We start from the raw sequence: 21,006 nt of genomic DNA, 5'->3' as shown, positions 1-21,006 counted from the left end.
CTGCCCACAGACTGAAACTTTAACTAAAGAAGAGTGGCTAGAGGAAATGAAAAGGACCAATTCAAAATAATGTGTTTGTTTGTTTGTGTATGTATATAGTGTAATAGTTCTTCAATTTATTTAATTTCACTTGCTGTTAGTTTATATTTTTATTTCACATTTTCTTTAAATAGTGTATTTATTTTGTTGACATTTTATTTAACTTTTATATTATTTATGTGTGTGTGTGTGTGTGTGTGTATAGTGTTTACAGTTTATAACCATAATAATTCAATTTATTGTATTTCACTTGTTTTTTTGCACATTTTAATTTTTAATAATTTATTTTGTTAACATTTTATTTAACTTATTTATTATTTATATATGTGTGTGTATTTATATAGTTTATAACCATAACAGTTCTACAGTTTATTCTATTTCACTTGTTGTTGGTTTCTATTTTATTGCGCATTTTATTTAAATAGTGTATTTATTTTGTTTACATTTTATTTAATTTATTATTCATATATGCGTGTGTGTACAGAGTGTATAAAGTTTACAACCATAATAGTTCTTCAATTTATACTATTTCACTTGTTGGTTTCTATTTTATTTCACATTTTATAAAAATAATTTATTTTGTTAACATTTTATTTAACTGTTTATTATTTATGTGTATGTCTATAGTTTATATAGTTTTTAACCATAATAGTTCTTCAATTGCCTTGTTTGATTCTGTTTTATTGCACTTTTTATTTAGATAGTTTATTTATTTTGTTGACATTTTATTTAACTTATTTATTATTTATATGTGTGTGTATTAGGGATGGGAAGATTAACCGATATGTATCGATACGCGGTCATGCGCGTGCACGATGCGAGTGCATCGGTTGAGCAGCAGAGGATGAATGAAATTTTGGAAGCAAATCGAGATGCATCGGTTTTTGCGAGATGCATCGATTTTTCCGAGATACAGCTTATATTTTTAATATAGAATGTATTTTTTATTTATTAACAAGTGTTGTCAACCTGTTTTTGGCGCATAATTTAATCGACCTACTTAAAGTAAGCCTTAGCAACGGATTTGCGGATGTGCACACACTACAACTCAGTGTATGAGGTGTGCGGATGAAGCTAGTGGAGCGCCCTCAGAAAGCGCGAGAAGCAAAACAAACATTTTATTCCCCACTGAGTTTTAAATCTAAAGTATGGCAATCAACATTATGGATTTAAGGATGGACGACATGACAGGACAGATGCAATTTGCAAAATGTGCCGCGCATCTGTAAAATACGCGGGCAGTACGACTAATCTGAAATGTCACTTGAAGCGGCGCCACGGTGTTGTTGTGAAAGCATCTTCTAGTGTTTCTGCATCCCCGGCTTTCGCACTGCTTCAACCAGCTCCAAAAGTGGTGAGAAAAGCATTGAAAGTTTTTTTTCCATGCGCAACAGTTCTGCTCGCTCTACGCCAATAACGAATGCTATTGCATTGTTCATCTGCAAAGATATTCAGCCTAGTGTCACGGAGAACGAAGGTTAAACACCTCCTCCTGTTAATTTTTATTTAATAATAATAATAATAATAATAATGATAAAAATAATTGGGTGTCACGGTGGCACAGTGGGTAGTTTGACCACCTCACAGCAAGAAGATTGCTGGTTTGTTATTTTTATTAGCCTGTTGTTTACAGTGACAGTGATGTTTCAACGCAGCATAACACTGCTAGTTCACGACCTTAAGTTTTGAATAATCAGTGGCAAAATATATCTTTGTAAAACTTGTTTTCATAGTTGAAAAGTTAAATCACAATTCTTGTTGTGCAATGCTAAATTTATTTATGTTGAAAGAGTGCAAATATATATATTTTTTAATATATATTGCACTTATACATTCTGTTTATCTTGAAAATACTTAAATAATATGTGCTATATGTTCTAAAATGGCCCTCTACTGTACACTCTGGCTCTGAGAGAAGAGCCAGTTTGTAAAAAAGTCTTGGTTTTGCTTGGTTTATAAATAATCAAACTCATTCAATGGCACAGCATCCTCTTTCACATCATCTCATAAACTTGATTTAATTAGTTAGTGCTGAATTATCGCATTGTATCGTGATATGGGTGTGAATCGTATCGTGTTGCATCGCAATATGTCACAAATGTATCGCTAATATATCGGATCGTATTCTTTGTATCGAGATGCGTATCGGATCGGCATTATAGCTTAGATGCCCAACCCTAGTGTGTATGTATAAAGTGTATACAGGTTACAACCACAATAGTTAAATTTATTCTATTTCACTTATTGTTGGTTTCTAAATTTATTTAACATTTTTAAGTCCACTTTGTGTCGGTTTCTGTTTGTATTTAACATTTTATTAACATTGTTTATTTATATTGTTAATACTATATTATTATTAACTAATTTATTATTTTTACATTTTCTACTCTATATTCATTACTGTTCTGTTGACAATTGTTAGATAAATAATGCATATATAAATAACTGACTACTTGACTTTTAATTCCATATACACAATGCACACTATACACACACACACACACACACACACACACATATATATACATATATATATATATACATACATACATATGTATATATGTGTGTGTGTGTGTACACTATATACTCTATCACATTTCTATAGATCATTTGTACATCAAAATACAGAACAATAATAACCATAAGCATAACAATGCTACAACAACTACTAAATAATGACACATTCAAGTTGGTATGCTTTATTTTTCATGAAAGAATGTCAAAAAACACAAGAATAAAGTGCTTAGGCATATTTTATTTACCTTCGAGCATTATACATTCAAACAGTTAGTTTATTGAGTAATAATAAACCAACAACAATAAAGCGTCTTTAGCTGGATTCGAACCCCGGTCTTGGTGAGCACCTGCAATAGAACTCAATGTAACTCAAATTCCAAATTCTCCACGAACAGACAAACAGCCAAGAAGAAAAATCTGCCGTGTCCTGTTGTTGTTTTACAAGCCCGTCTAAAAGTGTGAGCGGTATTCGCTTTCTTTTGGGAGCTCGCGTCCGCGTCTTTGATATAACGAACGTGTGTGTGATTATTGAAGTGTCCCCGTCATCTGATCCATTCTGAAAAAAAGGACAAGCGCGAGAGTGAAGCGAGAGTGAAACGCGGAAAAAAGAGAAGCCCGACAAAACACAGGAGCAAAATTGTTTTAGCAACCTGAATCATGAACAAACTGCCATGATTAGATTCGCCGTTTGGACTATTATGAACTGGGAATGACAAAATGACTCTAATAGAGCTTACATGTGCTGGTAAGGATTAGAGACCCAGATGAGAAGTTTGCGCTGACTGTGGGCTATATTGCGTGTGTTTTTGAGTCGTTGACTTGTGTTGATTATTAATTATAAAATGCATGGCACTGTGCGTTGCCGAGTGGCGCTTCCGGTGTGCTTTACGTTCTTGTTGCAGCACCGAAGTTATGCACAGAAATTCATATGCTGATTTGATCCGTTGCATACCGGTTCCAAAGGTACTATGGCACCGAGTTTTGGTACCCAACCCTACATAGCGCGCACCTGCCTTGCCCAGGCTTGGGCACTTCTACCTGGGGCAGCGTTTGATGCCTCTGGACCCTGGATCCCTGCCTGCACCAGGGTCATAGCGCACACCTGCCTTGCCCGGGCTCGGGCACTCCTACCTGGGGCAGCGTTTGATGCCTCTGGACCCTGAATCCCCGTCTGCACCATGGTCATATCGCGCACCTGCCTCGCCCGGGCTCTCCTACTTGGGGGAGCGTTTAATGCCTCTGGACCCTGGATCCCCGCCTGCACCAGGGTCATAGCGCGCACCTGCCTTACCCGGGCTCGAGCACTCCTACCTGAGGCAGCGTTTGATGCCTCTGGACCCTGGATCCCCGCCTGCACCATGGTCATAGCGCGCACCTGCCTTGCCCGGGCATTCCTACCTGGGGCAGTGTTTGATGCCTCTGGACCCTGGATCCCCGCCTGCACCAGGGTCACCGGGCCTTGCCGGGGCTTGGCTCTGGGGGCTGCTAGCCTGCCCTTAGACCCCTGGTTCGTTCAACCGCAAAAGCCAAAAATAAACAACTTCCCTTTTTCTTCGCCTTCGCCGAAACCAAGACGTCAGGTCAGAGACAATTGGCTTTGGGCACGCACCTCCAGGCGCAGGACGTCCCAACAGGTAAGCCAGGAAAGGTGGTCTCTCTTCGGGCATGGCTTGGTGAGTTTGGGCCTGGGTTTCATCAACACCCCCCGGTGAGTGCATCCAATCGTTTGCCAGCGATCGTTCCAAAGACCGAATGTATTTCTACTGGCCCTTAGTTCGAAAGAAAGACCCCCCCCCCAAACTGACTTTGTCGTTCTAGAGACCAACCATCCCCCAAATGAGTGTTTGTTCTGTTCCATACAGCAAAAAAATACATTTCGCATACCAAATCAAATTTTTTACTTTCTTTCTAAAGTTACTTGTTTACTTTAGTATATCAAGTACATGCCGCTTGTTTGAGTCACAACATACAAGAGAGATGAGCCAAAAAAATAGCCTGAATGAAAATTATTTATTATAGAATATAACTCATAGAACAATTAATAAAAGCAACCAACAAATGTCTAGGGATAATAATGACGATAAAGAACTTAGGATATAATCACAACAACACGTTACCTACATGATAAAAGTAATGCAAAACAATACCTTAAAGTTAAAGAGTCAATTAAATGGCATGATGGTCTTGACATAAGGACTCCTGAGTGGCCACAGCGTCCTGGGGTAGCTAGCACAACAACTTTTCTTTACCCATTGATGAGTAATGCAGGCATCCAATCAGGATTTACCTGGAATTTACTTTGGGATCATCAGTGTATTAATATTGTAACTCTTAATACCTGTCGCTCTGCCTAAATCATAAAATATTCGTCAAGTTTGTATGAATTTATTTTTATTTAATCTATCCTAAATCATGTGTTGAGTGTTTTTTGGAACCTTCAGTTTCATTACATCCAAACCCAGAGTCAGCTCGGAAAATGGAAATCAGGACAAACATATGCTATCGGCCATCGGAAGAGTTTCAGATCAGAAAGCCACTCTCCCATAATCTGAGGGAAAGGTGCAGTTTGGATTAGAACCTAGCACCTGCTTTTCCCAAGACAGGTGCTCTGACCAACTTAGTCTTAACACTAAAAGAAAAAACCTCTGGATATGATACTTCCAAATGCAGTTTCATCTAAGACAGTGGGGGGGAAGCAAAATTTACTATGCTTTCTACTCAGTTACTTTGCACATGTATAAAAATGCTCTTGTACGACAAATCCAAAAGGCGTGATCTCAACAATAGGTGGCAGTTACTTTTCCACAAAACCACAGCTTGCCTTAGAGTCATTCCTCAAGCCCACTAGGCCCTACACCGTTTTCTCCCTTATTTAAAACAGCTCAATTAAGTCATCGGCTTTATTGTAGAGTACCTCTAGTATCTGAGCATGCACTGCGCAATGAAAGAAAGAAGCAAAACGGGATGGACAGATGCCTAAAATGTTAGAAACGCACCACACCTTAAGTCAATGAAGAAAAAGAGCAAAGCTTGCGACTCTGGTGGGACTCGAACCCACAACCTTTGAATGGCTCAGCTCACAGCCTAGAAGTCCAATGCGCTATACATTGTGCCACAGACCCTAAGTGCTCTGCTTTGTCTAGCGCTGTTGCACAGAAAGCACTTTTTATTACTCTCTGGCCGATGAAAGAATAGCCAACTGCTGACAAGGCACTGCTGGGATTTGAACCCAGGATCTCCTGTTTACTAGACAGGCACTTTGACCAACTAAGCCACAGCGCCAAACGACGTTGACACAGGCTAAATGTTTAATTCCAAAAAAAAAAAAAAAAACTAACAACGGTAGCGCTGCATGTGGGAATGTCTGGACTTGAAATATTAAAGTCCAATTGGTTAGGCATTACTACACTATGCTATATAAAGCCATCGTCCAAAGCCCTCTTGAACGAGCAGCGTTCTTAAGGATTTGAGTTTTGTTAAGAAATGACTGCTAAACATCCCGCTGCGTAAACACTCGTTACTCTTCACAAAAAGCAAACATGAAACCTGTACATTAGGCACTGCTGGGATTTGAACCCAGGATCTCCTGTTTACTAGACAGGCACTTTAACCAACTAAGCCACAGCGCCAACGCTAAATAGGAGTCAAGACGTTTTTGCACACAGAGACTCAAAAAAGACAGCAAGTCTTAAAATGGCAAGCAAAGAGGTTGTTTACCTCTATTTGTCGCACTATTCATTACGCCTCAAAGCTATACAATTTTATAATTCATTCCGGTGAGCTCTATAAAACAAGCACACACACCACCTGGACTAAGGCGCTGCTGGGATTTGAGCCCAGGATCTCCTGTTTACAAGACAGGCGCTTTGACCAGCTAAGCCACAGCGCCTCAGAAATTCACAGTAAGAGACATTTGCCCAATAACAAAAATCGAAGAAGAAAAAATAATACACAACAAAAACCAGCATGTCAGGATGCAGACAATGCTGACAAGATGGACGCGGTCTTTTAGAGTCTGGATGATCATGTCTCAAACCTGACCATGTCATCCAAACCCAGAGTCAGCTCGGAAAATGGAAATCAGGACAAACATATGCTATCGGCCATTGAAAGAGTTTCAGATCAGAAAGCCACTCTCCCATAATCTGAGGGAAAGGTGCATTTTGGATTTGAACCTAGCACCTGCTGTACACTACTTCCTGCTTTGCTACTGTTCGGACGTCTTTGCCCACTGCTCCTCTCTTCGCACTCTTGCTTTTATATCTTATACCCTAATTTTAACTTGAGCCTATCAGCACAGTGCTCAAACAACACAGCTTGAAGATCAGCATCGAATCTACAAACTTTCTGGAATATAGCTTTACTAACAAGAGGGAAATTTCGTCTAAACAATCCTCCCGCTACCAGCTGCTTACATTCCGGAGACGGGAAGACACGGCTGTGAAAATGCCTCTGGATCGGATTAATTCAGATTCTCACTGCTGTACAAACTGCCACAAACTTCTACAAAAGATTGCAGTTCTTGAAACGAAGTTGCTTGCGATCCGACCAGAACTTCAGCTTCATTGTGGATTCTCTCAGCACACAGCCGGTGAGTCCCATAAATCTGTTCCTGCTACTGTTTTGAGCACAGAAAAACAGAAAAGAACTTTTGAAAATGAGCATTGGCATAAACAAGGTGCGAGACCAAAGGGTACTCGTGGGGTCAGATCATACGCTGCCGCATTAGCGTCTTCTACCCCAAATACAGCTCGGACTCAAATACAGCTTCAGAACAGATATGAAGTTTTGAGTAATATGGGTGAAGAATCCCCAAATGCAGTCAGACAGAGATCGCATGATTCAGCAACTACTTCTGCATGGAACAGAGGCTCAAGGCCGACTAGACAGCGGCATTCTGCTCCGATTGCAACAGAGATAAGAACACTAGTCGTAGGAGATTAAATAATCAAGAATTTCAGGAGCAAATCTACTATGACATACTGCTTTCCTCATGCAACAGTTTCTGATGTAAACAAAGAACTTGAGGAAATTCTGAAAAACCACAGTACTGCAAAACGGATGATCATCCATGTGGGGAAAAATGATATTCGGAAGGAACAGTCAGAACTGCTCAAGAAAGATTTCTGTGAGCTCTTGGAAACAGCTGAAAGATTGAAGGTTCAGCCGTTCATAAGTGGACCACTCCCTGCAAGAGGGACAAATATGTTTTCACGGCTTCTTGGTCTAAATGTATGGCTACAGAAAACATGTAATAAGAAAGGACTGAATTTCATCGACAACTTCAATCTCTTCTGGAACCAAAGACAGCTGTTTACATCAGACGGCCTTCATCCAAACAAACTTGGTGCAAAGGTGCTAAAGGACAATATTTTTTTCTCCCTCAATCATCCATCAGCTGTGTATGCCACTGAACTTAATTGTACACACACACCTAGCAAATGTCTGGATGACAACAGGACCTCAAATCAGCTCCTGAGTGGACTTGTGGCAGACAAATCACCCAAGGACAGTGATAATGCCATGCAGCCAAAACACCCAATGTTGATAGAGACACTATCAGTTGCCCTCTGCTCAACACAGGCAGAATGTGACGCATCAGAACAGCATCAAGTCTCGTCACTCAAAAATGATCCTCAGGAAAACATATTTCTGCAGACAGAATCTCCAGATGCACAGCCTCTGTCACCGGACACGTTCTCATTGTCACAATGTTCACCACTCTTGGGTTTTTCAAAAAAGATGGAGGAACTGGTGTATGCTGGAACTAAACTTTCACACTCCATTGCCTCAAGCCCCCAGTTACCAACCAAAAAGCGGCCTGCTCCACAACCACCTATGAGCCCACCTGGAAGAGCCCTCCGATCACACTGCCAGGGCCCCAACAACAATGCCCCATCTTCAGCTGGTGAACACAAGAGCTCTCTGTGATGTGTGTCGGGGACCTGCTTAGATAACAGTGTCTTTATCAAATGTTTTCAGAACAAGCAGGAACCCAGTGTGTCTGTAGCTTTCTCTAAGCAGATATGTGTTGTGTTAAGTGACAGAAAACCAAAGACTTCATCAGGCCGTTTAGCAAATCATTTAAATCTGGTGTCTATTAAATGTAGATCTGAGACTACTATAGAAAAAACAGCTAAAACTGTTAAGTTAGCGCTTTTAAACATCAGATCACTCAACAATAAGTCTCTTTTAGTCAATGATTTTATCAACACAAATTGCCTTGATTTTATGCTTTTAAATGAAACTTGGCTAGATGACAGTTGTAGCGCAGCAGTTCTGAATGAAGCAGCTCCTTTAAACTTTAACTTTTTGAGTGTTTGCAGAGTTAATAGGAGAGGTGGAGGCATCGCTGCCCTGTTTAAAGATGTCTATGAATGTAAACAAGTGTCATTTGGTGACTATTTGTCTTTTGAATATCTGAGTATAGCACTAAAAGGGTCTCCACGCATCTTACTGATCATTATCTACAGACCTCCAAAATATTCTCCAGCTTTTATTGAGGATTTTACAGAGCTGTTATCAATTGTAACCTCTGAGTTTGATTATTTTAGTATTGCTGGGGATTTTGATATTCACATTGATAATCCAGAAATCAATGCTGTAAAAGAACTGATGACTGTTTTTAACACTTTTGATCTGACTCAGCATGTTCAAGGACCCACACACAATCGTGGACACACTCTTGATCTACTTATAACTAAGGGTTTACACATTTCATCGACTGTTGTTAAAGGGCCATGAAACCCCCTCGTTCAGCAGTGTGTTTTCACACCTCTACTTTGGAAAAAGTCAGAAAAGTGGGCGTGTCCAGCTCTGTTTAGGGGGGAGTGTCAGAGGAAGAAAAGCGGCTTGGTATGGGAGTGTCTATTTGGGCGCGCTAAATTTCAGAGTCAAAACACACACCCACAGTGGACAATGTGACTGTGTTTACATGAACATCTGTAGTCGAATTATTTGCCAAATTATTAAATGGTGGACTTTAACTGCAGTTTGGCTCTTTCATTCAGGGAATTCATTAATGTCCCTTCCGACAAACGTGACATTTGATTCGAGGCGCTGCTCTAAGCGTGTATTTTTCATGCAATGTTTGATACCGCACGGCGAATGAGAGAAAAAAAAACTCAGCATTTCCCGGAAACTTAAGATACACACGGCAGGTAGCGTCAGAAAGCCGCGTGTGTTATTCCGGTCACAAAATCCAACACGAGGTTATAGTTTGGTTGTAACTGTTAGTGCTAACTATTGCACTCGGTGCAATGGTTTGTTTGATACGAATAAAATACGAACTGAATAAACAAAGCGCACTGGTCGCTCACTTACCAAATCTGTAGAGACAGGACAATCACCAGCAACTAGAGCCGCGTCTTTATTTAGAGGAGAAACCAATCTGGATCTCAGCGTTTGCAGATGAGAACAGCTCTCAGGTAAACAATAATCCTCCTTAGACACGTAAGTTATTGTTGTCGCGCGTCGCGTACACTGTTAATCCACGCGTGAGTCTGCGCTCTCACAAAGACAAAATGAAAACGAAACTTAACTGCAGCAAACTATAAAAGCAACACTTCACGCTTGTTTTGCCAACACAACGTGGCGTCTTTGCCGTCTACACTGTGACAGTAATGAATATTAATGAAGTTGCACAATAGAGCGCGCTGATTGGTTTGAACCAAGCCTTACTAATGCATTAATGCAACACACTGTAAGATGTAATAAGACTCACTCTGGCACAGACGCCCAGTCTGCACGCTGGAATACAGGCTATTATGTCATGACCGTGACGCAGCTTCAAAAATTCGTTTCAAACAGGAAGTACGAATTTGCTTGAAATAATGCAAAAACAACCAATTTACACTTTTTAGTGAAATATAGGTTTCCTAATAGTGTTTTTAGCAGTGTGGGACACATATACGACTGTCAACAGCTCAAAAAAATGTGTTTTGGTGTTTCGTGACCCTTTAAGGATGTGGCACTATCTGATCATTTCTGTATCTTTTTTGATATATTGATCACTCCAGCTATTAAAGACAGATCTGTCTCTGTCAGAAAGAGATGCATAAATGAGAACACCAGTGAGCAGTTTATGAAGGCCATATCGCTAGCACCAAGTTTATCTGCAGATTCTGTTGATTCTCTCCTTGATTTGTTCAATTCTAAAATTGAGAATGTCATAAATGACATCGCTCCTGTTAAAGTCAAGAAGATGACTGGCAGGCAAAAGGGATCTTGGACAAGGTCACCTAGAGTACAAATGATGAAAAGACAGTGCAGAAAAGCTGAGCGTATGTGGAGAAAGACGAAACTAGTAGTCCATTATAATATCTATAAAGACAGTCTTCATGCATTTAATATAGAACTAAACACTGCTAGACAGACTTTCTTTTCCAGCCTTATAAACAGCAATTTAAATAATGCTCGCACCCTCTTTGCAACGATAGAGAGACTCACAAACCCCCTCCAGTCGGATTTTAAGTGAGCTCCTCTCTGAAAGCAAATGTAATGAGTTTGCTCATTTCTTCACTGATAAGATTAATAATATCAGAAAGGCAATCAGCTCATCCAATCAGTCAAGTTGTGTCGATATCAAACAAGCTCAACCACAACTTAAGAAATCAGACATTATGTCTGATTTCATGGCAATTAACGGCAAAATCTTAGAAGAAATTGTGCAAGTTATGAAAACATCAACCTGCAGTCTTGATACGCTCCCCACATCATTCTTCAAAACGGTGTTTACCTGTTTAGAAATGGATCTTCTAAAAGTGGTAAATGCTTCACTTCTCTCAGGGATTTTTCCAACCTCACTTAAAACTGCAGTTGTTAAACCCCTCTTGAAGAACAGCAACCTGGATAACACCCTATTGAGCAATTACAGGCCAATCTCAAATCTCCCTTTCATTGGCAAAATCATTGAAAAAGTTGTTTTTAACCAAGTTAACACGTTCTTAAACTTCAGGGGGTGTTTAGACAATTTTCAATCTGGTTTCAGAGCACATCACAGTACAGAGAGCGCTCTTATAAAGATAATCAATGATATACGCCTAAATACAGATTCAGGTAAAATAACAGTGCTGGTATTGTTGGATCTCAGTGCTGCATTTGACACTGTCGATCACAGCATACTTCTGGATAAGCTGGAAAACTGGGTTGGGCTGTCTGGCACGGTCCTCAAATGGTTTAGATCTTACCTTGAAAGTAGAGGTTACCATGTCAGTATAGGTGACCATAGGTCGAGGTGGACACCCATGACGTGTGGAATCCCACAAGGCTCAATTCTGGCACCTCTCCTGTTCAACCTTTACATGCTCCCTCTGAGCCAAATAATGAGAAAGAACCAAATCTCCGACCACAGCTATGCTGATGACACTCAGATCTACCTAGCCTTACTGCCTAATGACTACAGCCCCATTGACACCCTCTGCCAATGCATTGATGAAATGAGCAATTATATGTGCCAAAACTTTCTTCAGTTAAACAAAGAGAAAACTGAAATGATTGTGTTTGGAAACAAAGATGAGGTTCTCAAGGTAAGTGCGTACCTTGGCACTAAAGGTCAAACGACAAAAAATAAGGTCAAGAATCTTGGTGTGACTCTTGAGTCAGATCTGAGTTTCAACAGTCATGTCATAGCAGTCAGTAAATCAGCATAATATAATCTCAAAAACATAGCAAGAATCAGATGCTTTTTTTCTAGTGAAGATTTTGAAAAACTTGTTCATGCTTTTATCAGCAGCAGGGTGGATTACTGTAATGGACTCCTCACTGGTCTTCCTAAAAAGACAGTCAGACAGTTGCAGCTCATCCAGAACGCTGCAGCCAGAATTCTGACCAGAACCAGAAAATCAGAGCACATCACACCTGTCCTCAGGTCTTTACACTGGCTGCCAGTTACATTGAGAATAGATTTTAAAGTATTATTACTGGTCTATAAATCACTAAATGGCCTAGGACCTAAATACATCACAGATATGTTCACTGAATACAAACCTAACAGATCACTCAGATCATTAGGATCATATAAACTAGAATTCCAAGAGTTCAGTCAAAGCAGGGTGAATCGGCTTTTAGCCACTATGCCCCCCGCTGCTGGAATCAGCTTCCAGAAATGATCAGATGTGCTCCAACATTAGGCACATTCAAATCAAGACTGAAAACACATCTGTTTAGCTGTGCCTTTACTGAATGAGCACTGTGCTGCGTCCGACAGATTGCACTATCATGTTTTCATCATCTCTCTTTTTTTTTTTATTTTACTTGTTTCTTTTATTCTGTATTATTATGTCCTGGCCAAAGTCCCTCTATCGGCCCTTACGATCATGGCCTCCCAATCATCTCCTCTCCACCGAATTGGCTCTATCACTGTCCCTCCACTCCACCAATAGCTGGTGTGTGGTGAGCGCACTGGCGCCGTTGTCCTGTGGCAGCCGTCGCATCATCCAAGTGGATGCCGCACACTGGTGGTGGTGTGGAGAGACCCCCCCTCATGATTGTGAAGTGCTTTGGGTGTATGGCCATACACAATCCTGGGTCCGATTCCTGGCCAATGCAAATCCTGTTTTGTGTTGCTACTCTTCCAGCTCTGGGTAACAGCCTTGCAGCAATCACAACCCACTAGGACAGCAGTATGAGCATATCAGCGTTGGTGGTTCAGTGGTAAAATTCCCATTTGTTATGCGGGAGATCCGTGTCCGTTTTCCGACCAATGAAATTCCTGTTTTGTGTTGCTACTCTTCCAGCTCTGGGTAACAGCCTTGCAGCAATCACACCCAACTAAGAGAGCAGTATGAGCATATCAGCATTGGTGGTTCACTGGTAGAATTCTCGCCTGCCACGGGGAGACCCGAGTACGATTCCCGGCCAATGTAAATCCTGTTTTGTGTTGCTAATCTTCCAGCTCTGGGTAACAGCCTTGCAGCAATCACACCCCACTAGGACAGACTATCAAACATATCAGCATTGGTGGTTCAGTGGTAGAATTCTCGCCTGCCACGCGGGAGACCCGGGTCCGATTCCCGGCCAATGTAAATCCTGTTTTGTGTTGATACTCATCCAGCTCTGGGAAGCAGCCTTGCAGCAATCACACCCCACTAGGACAGCAGTATGAGCATATCAGCATTGGTGGTTCAGTGGTAGAATTCTCGCCTGCCACGTGGGAGATCCAGGTGCGACTCCCAGCCAATGCAAATGCTGTTTTGTGTTGCTACTCTTCCAGCTCTGGGTAACAGCCTTGCAGCAATCACACCCAACTAGGAGAGCAGTATGAGCATATCAGCATTGGTGGTTCACTGGTAGAATTCTTGCCTGCCACGCGGGAGACCCGAGTACGATTCCTGGCCAATGCAAATCCTGTTTTGTGTTGCTAATCTTCCAGCTCTGGGTAACAGCCTTGCAGCAATCACACCCCACTAGGACAGACAATCGTGCATATCAGCATCGGTGGTTCAGTGGTAGCATTCTCGCCAATCACGCGGGAGACCCGGCTCCGATTCCCGGCCAATGCAAATCCAGTTTTGTGTTGCTACTCATCCAGCTCTGGGTAACAGCCTTGCAGCAATCACACCCCACTAAGACAGCAGTATGAGCATATCAGCAATGGTGGTTTAAAGGTAGAATTCTCGCGTCCCATGCAGGGGACCTGGGTCTGATTCCCGGCCAACACAGTTCCTGTTTTGTGTTGCTTCTCTTCCAGCTCTGGGTAACAGCCTTGCAGCAATCACACCCCACTAGGACACATGTTTGAGCATATGAGCATTGATGGTTCAGTGGTAGTATTCTAGCCTGCCACGTGGGAGACATGGGTCCGATTCCCAGCCAATGCAATTTCTCTTTTGTGTTGCTAATCTTCCAGCTCTGGGTAACAGCCTTGCAGCAATCACAACCCACTAGGACAGATGATTGAGCATATCAGCATTGGTGGTTTAGTGGTAGAATTCTCGCCTACCATGCGGGAGACCCGGGTCTGATTCCCGGCCAATCCAAATCCTGTTTTGTGTTGCTAATCTTCCAGCTCTGGGTAACAGCCTTGCAGCAATCACACCCCACTAGGACAGGTGTATGAGCATAACAGCATTGGTGGTTCAGTGGTAGAATTCTCGCCTACCACGCGGGAGACCCGGGTCCGATTCCCGGCCAATACAAATCCTGTTTTATTTTCTACTCTTCCAGCTCTGGGTAACAGCCTTGCAGCAATCACACATCACTAGGACAGCCGTAAGAACATATCAACATTGGTGGTTCAGTGGTGGAATTCTCGCCTCCCACGTGGGAGACCCGGGTCCGATTCCCGGCCAATGCAATTCCAGTTTTGTGTTGCTACTCTTCCAGCTCTGGGTAACAGCCTTGCAGCAATGACACCCCACTAGGACAAGTCCGTGAGCATATCAGCATTAGTGGTTCAGTGGTAGAATTCTCGCCTGCCACGCGGGAGATCCAGGTGCGACTCCCGGCCAATGCAAATCCTGTTTTGTGTTGCTACTCTTCCAGCTCTGGGTAACAGCCTTGCAGCAATCACACCCAACAAGGAGAGCAGTATGAACATATCAGCATTGGTGGTTCACTGGTAGACTTCTCGCCTGCCACACGGGAGACACGAGTACGATTCCTGGCCAATGCAACTCATTTTTTGTGTTGCTAATCTTCCAGCTCTGGGTAACAGCCTTGCAGCAATCACACCCCACTAGGACAGATGAATGAGCTTATCAGCATTGGTGGTTCAGTGGTAGAATTCTCGCCTGCCACGCAGGAGACCCGGGTCCGATTCCCGGCCAATGCAAATCCTGTTTTGTGTTGCTACTCATCCAGCTCTGGGTAACAGCCTTGCAGCAATCACACCTCACTGGGAGAGCAGTATAAGCATATCAGCATTGGTGGTCCAGTGGTAGAATTCTCACCTCCCACGCGGGAGTGCCGGGTCCGATTCCCTGCCAATGCAATTCCTGTTTTGTGTTGCTAATCTTCCAGCTCTGGGTAACAGCCTTGCAGCAATCACACCCCACTAGGACAGATATATGAGCATATCAGCATTGGTGGTTCAGTGGTAGAAATCTCGCCTGCCACGCGGGAGACCCGGGTCTGATTCCCGGCCAATGCAAATCCTCTTTTGTGTTGCTACTCTTCCAGCTCTGGGTAACAGCCTTGCAGCAATCACACATCACTAGGACAGCCGTAAGAACATATCGGCATTGGTGGTTCAGTGGTAGAATTCTCGCCTCCCACGTGGGAGACCCGGGTCCTATTCCTGGCCAATGCAATTCCTGTTTTGTGTTGCTACTCTTCCAGCTCTGGGTAACAGCCTTGCAGCAATCACACCCAACAAGGAGAGCAGTATGAGCATATCAGCATTGGTGGTTCACTGGTAGAATTCTCGCTTGTCAAGCGGGAGAACCGAGTACGATTCCTGGCCAATACAAATCCTGTTTTGTGTTGCTAATCTTCCAGCTCTGGGTAACAGCCTTGCAGCAATCACACCCCACTAGGACAGATGAATGAGCATATCAGCATTGGTGGTTCAGTGGTAGAAATCACGCCTCCCACGCGGGAGAGCCGGGTCCGATTCCCGGCCAATGCAATTCCTGTTTTGTGTTGCTAATCTTCCAGCTCTGGGTAACAGCCTTGCAGCAATCACACATCACTAGGATAGCCGTAAGAACAAATCGGCATTGGTGGTTCAGTGGTAGAATTCTCCCCTCCCACGTGGGAGACCCGGGTCCTATTCCCGGCCAATGCAATTCCTGTTTTGTGTTGCTACTCTTCCAGCTCTGGGTAACAGCCTTGCAGCAATCACAACCCACTAGGACAACAGCATGAGCATATCAGCATTGGTGGTTCAGTGGTAAAATTCCAGTTTGTGACGCAGGAAATCCGTGTCGATTTTCTGGCCAATGCAATTCCTGTTTTGTGTTGCTACTCTTCCACCTCTGGGTAACAGCCTTGCAGCAGTCACACCCCACTAGGGCAGCAAAATAAGCATATCAGCATTGGTGGTTCACTGGTAGAATTCTCGCCTGCCACGTGGGAGACACGGGTCGGATTCCTGGCCAATGCAACTCCTTTTTTTGTTGCTACTCTTCCAGGTCTGGGTACCAGCCTTGCAGCAATCACACCCTACTAGGACAGCGCTGTGAACATATCAGCATTGGTGGTTCAGTGGTAGAATTCTCGCCTCCCACGTGGGAGACCCGTGTCCGATTCCTGGCCAATACAAATCCTGTTTTGTGTTGCTACTCATTCAGCTCTGGGTAACAGCCTTTCAGCAATCACACCCCACTAGGACAGCAGTATGAGCATATTGGCATTGGTGGTTCAGTGGTAAAATTCTCACCTCCCATGCAGGAAACCTGGGTACGAATCCCAGCTAATGCAATTCCTGTTTTGTGTTGCTTCTCTTCCAGCTCTGGGTAACTGCCTTGCAGCAATCACACCCCACTTGGGCTGCAGTATTTGCATATCAGCACTGGTGGTTCACTGGTAGAATTCTTTCCTGCTATGAGGGAGACCTGGGTTCCATTCCTGGCTAATGCCATTGCTGTTTTGTGTGGCTCCTGTAACAACTCTGGTTAACGGCCTTTTAGCACTCACATAACACAAAGGCAAAAAACAACATGGGTCAGCATTGGTGGTTCAGTGGTGGAATTCTCGCCTGCCACGCTGGAGACCCGGGTCCAATTCCCTGCCAATGCAATTCCTGTTTTGTGTTACTACTCTTCCAGCTCTGGGTAACGGCCTTGCAGCAGTCACACCCCACTAGGGCAGCACTATAAGCATATCAGCTTAAATGGTTCACTGGTAGGATTCTATGAGCATACTCACCTGCCACGCGGGAGATCCAGGTGCGACTACCGGCCAATGCAAATCCTGTTTTGTGTTGCTACTCTTCCAGCTCTGGGTAACAGCCTTGCAGCAATCACACCCAACTAGGAGAGCAGTATGAGCATATCAGCATTGGTGGTTCAGTGGTAGAATTCTCGCCTGCCATGCGGGAGACCCGGGTCCGATACCCGGCCAATGCAAATCCTGTTTTGTGTTGCTACTCATCCAGCTCTGGGTAACAGCCTTGCAGCAATCACACCCCACTAGGACAGATATTTGAGCATATCAGCATTGGTGGTTCAGTGGTAGAATTCTTGCCTCCCATGCGGGAGACCCGGACCCGATTCTGGGCCAATGCAATTCCTGTTTTGTGTTGCTACTTTTCCAGCTCTGGGTAACAGCCTTGCAGCAATCACACCCAACTAGGACAGCAGTATGAGCATATCAGCATTGGTGGTTCACTGGTAGAATCCTCGCCTGCCATGCGGGAGACCCGGGTCAGATTACCAGCCAATGCAAATCCTATTTTGTGTTGCTACTCATCCAGCTCTGGGTAACAGCCTTGCAGAAATCACACCCCACTAGGACAGCAGTATAAGCATATCAGCATTGGTGGTTTAGTGGTAGAACTCTCGTCGAAGTAAAGCCAAAACATTTAATGAAGTAAAAAGAGATGATGGGGTAGTTGTAGAAACAAATGATGGAATATTGGAAGAAATTAAAAATTACTATGACAAGTTATTTAGTGCAGAAGGTGTGATAGAGGAGGACAAAGCAGAATTACTAAAACAAATAAAAACAACAGCAGGAGAGATAGAAAAAAAGGAATGTGATGAACAAATAAACGAGGAAGAAATAAAAAGAGCAATTAACGAGTTAAATAAAAATAAAAGTCCAGGAATAGATGGGTTGGGGAATGAGTTTTATATAGTTTTTAAAGATATTTTAACTGGAATTTTAAAAGAGGTATATGAGGAGATTTTTAAGGAAGGAGAATTAAATGTAAGAATGGGAATGGGATTAATGAAATTGATATATAAAAGGAAAGGAGGAAAAAATTATTTAAAGAATTACAGACCAATAACAATGCTAAATACAGATTTAAAAATTTTATCTAAAGTTTTAGCCAACAGACTAAAAGAAATAATGCCTAGTGTAATAAAAACAAACCAGGTATATGGAGTACAGGGAAGAGATATAGCGGACACAACCATTAGCATTAAAGACACAATAAGATACATGAACGAAAAGAAAAAAAGAGGCTTTTTAATTAGCTTGGATTTTGAAAAGGCATTCGATAGAGTTGAGCACAGTTTTTTATTTGATAATTTACAGAGTTTTGGATTTGGGGAGAATTTAAAAAAATGGATTGGTATTTTATACAAAGGGGCAACAACAAGGATTAAATGTAATGGTTTTTTAACAAAAAATGTGAACATCACATGATCGATCAGACAAGGGTGTCCGCTATCAGCTCTTTTATATTCATTAGTGGCAGAACCCTTGGGATTAATGATAAAACAAGATGAGGAGATAAAGGGAATAGGACTTGATGGACAAGAAACAAAAATATTCCAATACGCAGATGATACAACTCTTTTAATGAAAGATATCGAAAGTGTAAAGAAAGCGATGCAAATAGTGCAAAAATACTGTCGAGGATCAGGAGCAAAAATAAATGAAAATAAAACGGAATACATGAGATTAGCAGAGGTAGGGAATTTAGCAGAGCTGTTCACTTTTAAAGAAACTAAAGAAATCAAGATTTTAGGAGTTTAAATGGGCAAGGATGAAAAGAAAGCAGATGATACAATGTGGGAGGAAGTGCTTGGAGGGATTGAGAAAAGATTAAAATTCTGGAAAAACAGGACATTAACATTAAAAGGGAAGGTTTTAGTGGTGAATGTTTTAATGGTGTCAAAATGGTGGTATATTTTATATGTGTCTGCAATGCTGATGTGGGCAGAAAAAAGGCTGAAAAAATGTTTTTTAGATTTTTTATGGGAGGGGAAACCAGCAAAAATAGCACATGCCACTTTAATAGGGGAAGTGGATAAGGGAGGACTAGGGTTGATGGACGTAGAGCAAAGAAAAAATAGTTTGAGGGTCAAAATAATAAAAAAGTACTTTGACAAAGAAACTGAAGCAACGTGGAAAGGAACTGTGGGATATTTTTTAAATAAATGTGGTAATTTTAATTTGGGGGACAGTATTTTATGGATGAAAACAAAAAACTGGATGGCGGAGAGGGTGCCGGACTTTTAAAAAGAATTGTTAAGAGCTTGGGGCAAATTTTTAAACAATGTGCATTTTAAACCTCTAGGGACGGAGAACATTTTAAATCAGCCTCTTTTCTTAAACAACTGCATTTTAAATCAAGGGAGGGATTTTTTTCAAGAAATGGTGGGTGGCAGGAATAGGAAAAGTAAGGGATATTTTATATGAGTTTAAAGAAGGTTTTTTACCAGTACAATGCATTATTGATGCCATGGAAGAAGCAAAGGAAGAATATAGCAGACAAGAAATAAAAAAAAATAAGTACAAAATAATTAAAACTGCAATCCCTCAAGAATGGATTCAAAAAATTGAAAATAAAGAAGATGACGTTGAAGGAATGGAAGTGTATGTGAGAATAGGGGAGAAATTGAATGATTTTAAGGAATGTACTGTGAAAAGGTTTTATTGTGTTTTTAGGGATGCAGTTTTTAAGAAACCTGTGGCAAATGAATACTGGATGCAAAAATACAAGATAACAAATGAGAACAACATATGGGAAAACATGAGAGGTATTTTTATACAAACAAAACTGGCAAACTTAGAATTTTTTATTAGACACAGAGTGATTTTTACTGATGCTATTTTAAATAAAATTGAGATGGAACAAGATGCAACACACTGAAAACCCAAATGTTCAAAATAATTAAATTGATTGAATTGTAAAAACCCAATTTTCTAAAGTAGTTCTACTAACTTAAAAAGTTTAAGTTTGTGTAACTTTTTTATAGGTTTTGAGTGAATTGAACTTATTATTTTTGATTAACTGGAACAACTTGCTCATTAAGTAAGTTCCACTTAGGAGTATAATTTAACTTCAGTTAAATTGTTAATGTCAATGTCAATTGTATTTATATAGCACTATTAAACACAACAAAAGGTTGACAATGTGCTGCAAAATAAAAATTACAAAGATATATATATATATATATATATATATATATATATATATATATATATATATATATATATATATATATATATAAGACTTTTTTTATGCTATCTGCGTATGAAATCAGTACCATTTGTGTGTGTGTGTGGTTAAGCAATTGTTTTGTCATTTTTTAATTAAATTATATACATATAAACAGGCTAAAATAAACAGAACAGCTGGTTTAATGTAAGCCCAAAATAGAATATTCTATTAGATATAATATATCTATTATTATTACCGGCAGTAAAATATGCCGCTGATGTTTCTGTGACATTTTATTGGCTCACGAGGTTCACGTGCTCCAAGTTCAGCGTGAGACTTTTGCAACATTGTGGGAACGCACAATGCTTCACTTTTGGCGCCACAAAATACTGCAGTGAGAGAGGAGGATTTCAGCTTCAAGCTTTCGGCAGTTATCAGGACCTCTGGTGTCA

At 41.5% G+C, this 21,006-nt stretch overlaps 4 non-coding genes across 4 annotated transcripts; 1 reads left to right on the top strand and 3 right to left on the bottom strand.

Moving 5' to 3' along the window:
• Window positions 1–5,764: 5,764 nt before the first annotated feature.
• On the bottom strand, window positions 5,765–5,838 carry trnat-agu (transfer RNA threonine (anticodon AGU)). The gene has a single exon. It is a non-coding gene; the product is annotated as a tRNA-Thr (tRNA).
• A 273-nt stretch (window positions 5,839–6,111) lies between these two features.
• On the bottom strand, window positions 6,112–6,185 carry trnat-agu (transfer RNA threonine (anticodon AGU)). Its single transcript has one exon. It is a non-coding gene; the product is annotated as a tRNA-Thr (tRNA).
• A 186-nt stretch (window positions 6,186–6,371) lies between these two features.
• On the bottom strand, window positions 6,372–6,445 carry trnat-ugu (transfer RNA threonine (anticodon UGU)). Its single transcript has one exon. It is a non-coding gene; the product is annotated as a tRNA-Thr (tRNA).
• An 8,177-nt stretch (window positions 6,446–14,622) lies between these two features.
• On the top strand, window positions 14,623–14,693 carry trnag-acc (transfer RNA glycine (anticodon ACC)). Its single transcript has one exon. It is a non-coding gene; the product is annotated as a tRNA-Gly (tRNA).
• Window positions 14,694–21,006: the final 6,313 nt, after the last annotated feature.

The sequence above is a fragment of the Danio rerio genome, chromosome 4 (assembly GCF_052040795.2).
Source record: "Danio rerio strain M-AB ecotype USA chromosome 4, GRCz13ab, whole genome shotgun sequence".
NCBI classification, from domain to species: Eukaryota; Metazoa; Chordata; class Actinopteri; order Cypriniformes; family Danionidae; genus Danio; species Danio rerio.
The sequence above is the reverse complement of the archived record's forward strand: the minus strand, read 5'-3'. Positions and strand labels throughout refer to the sequence as shown.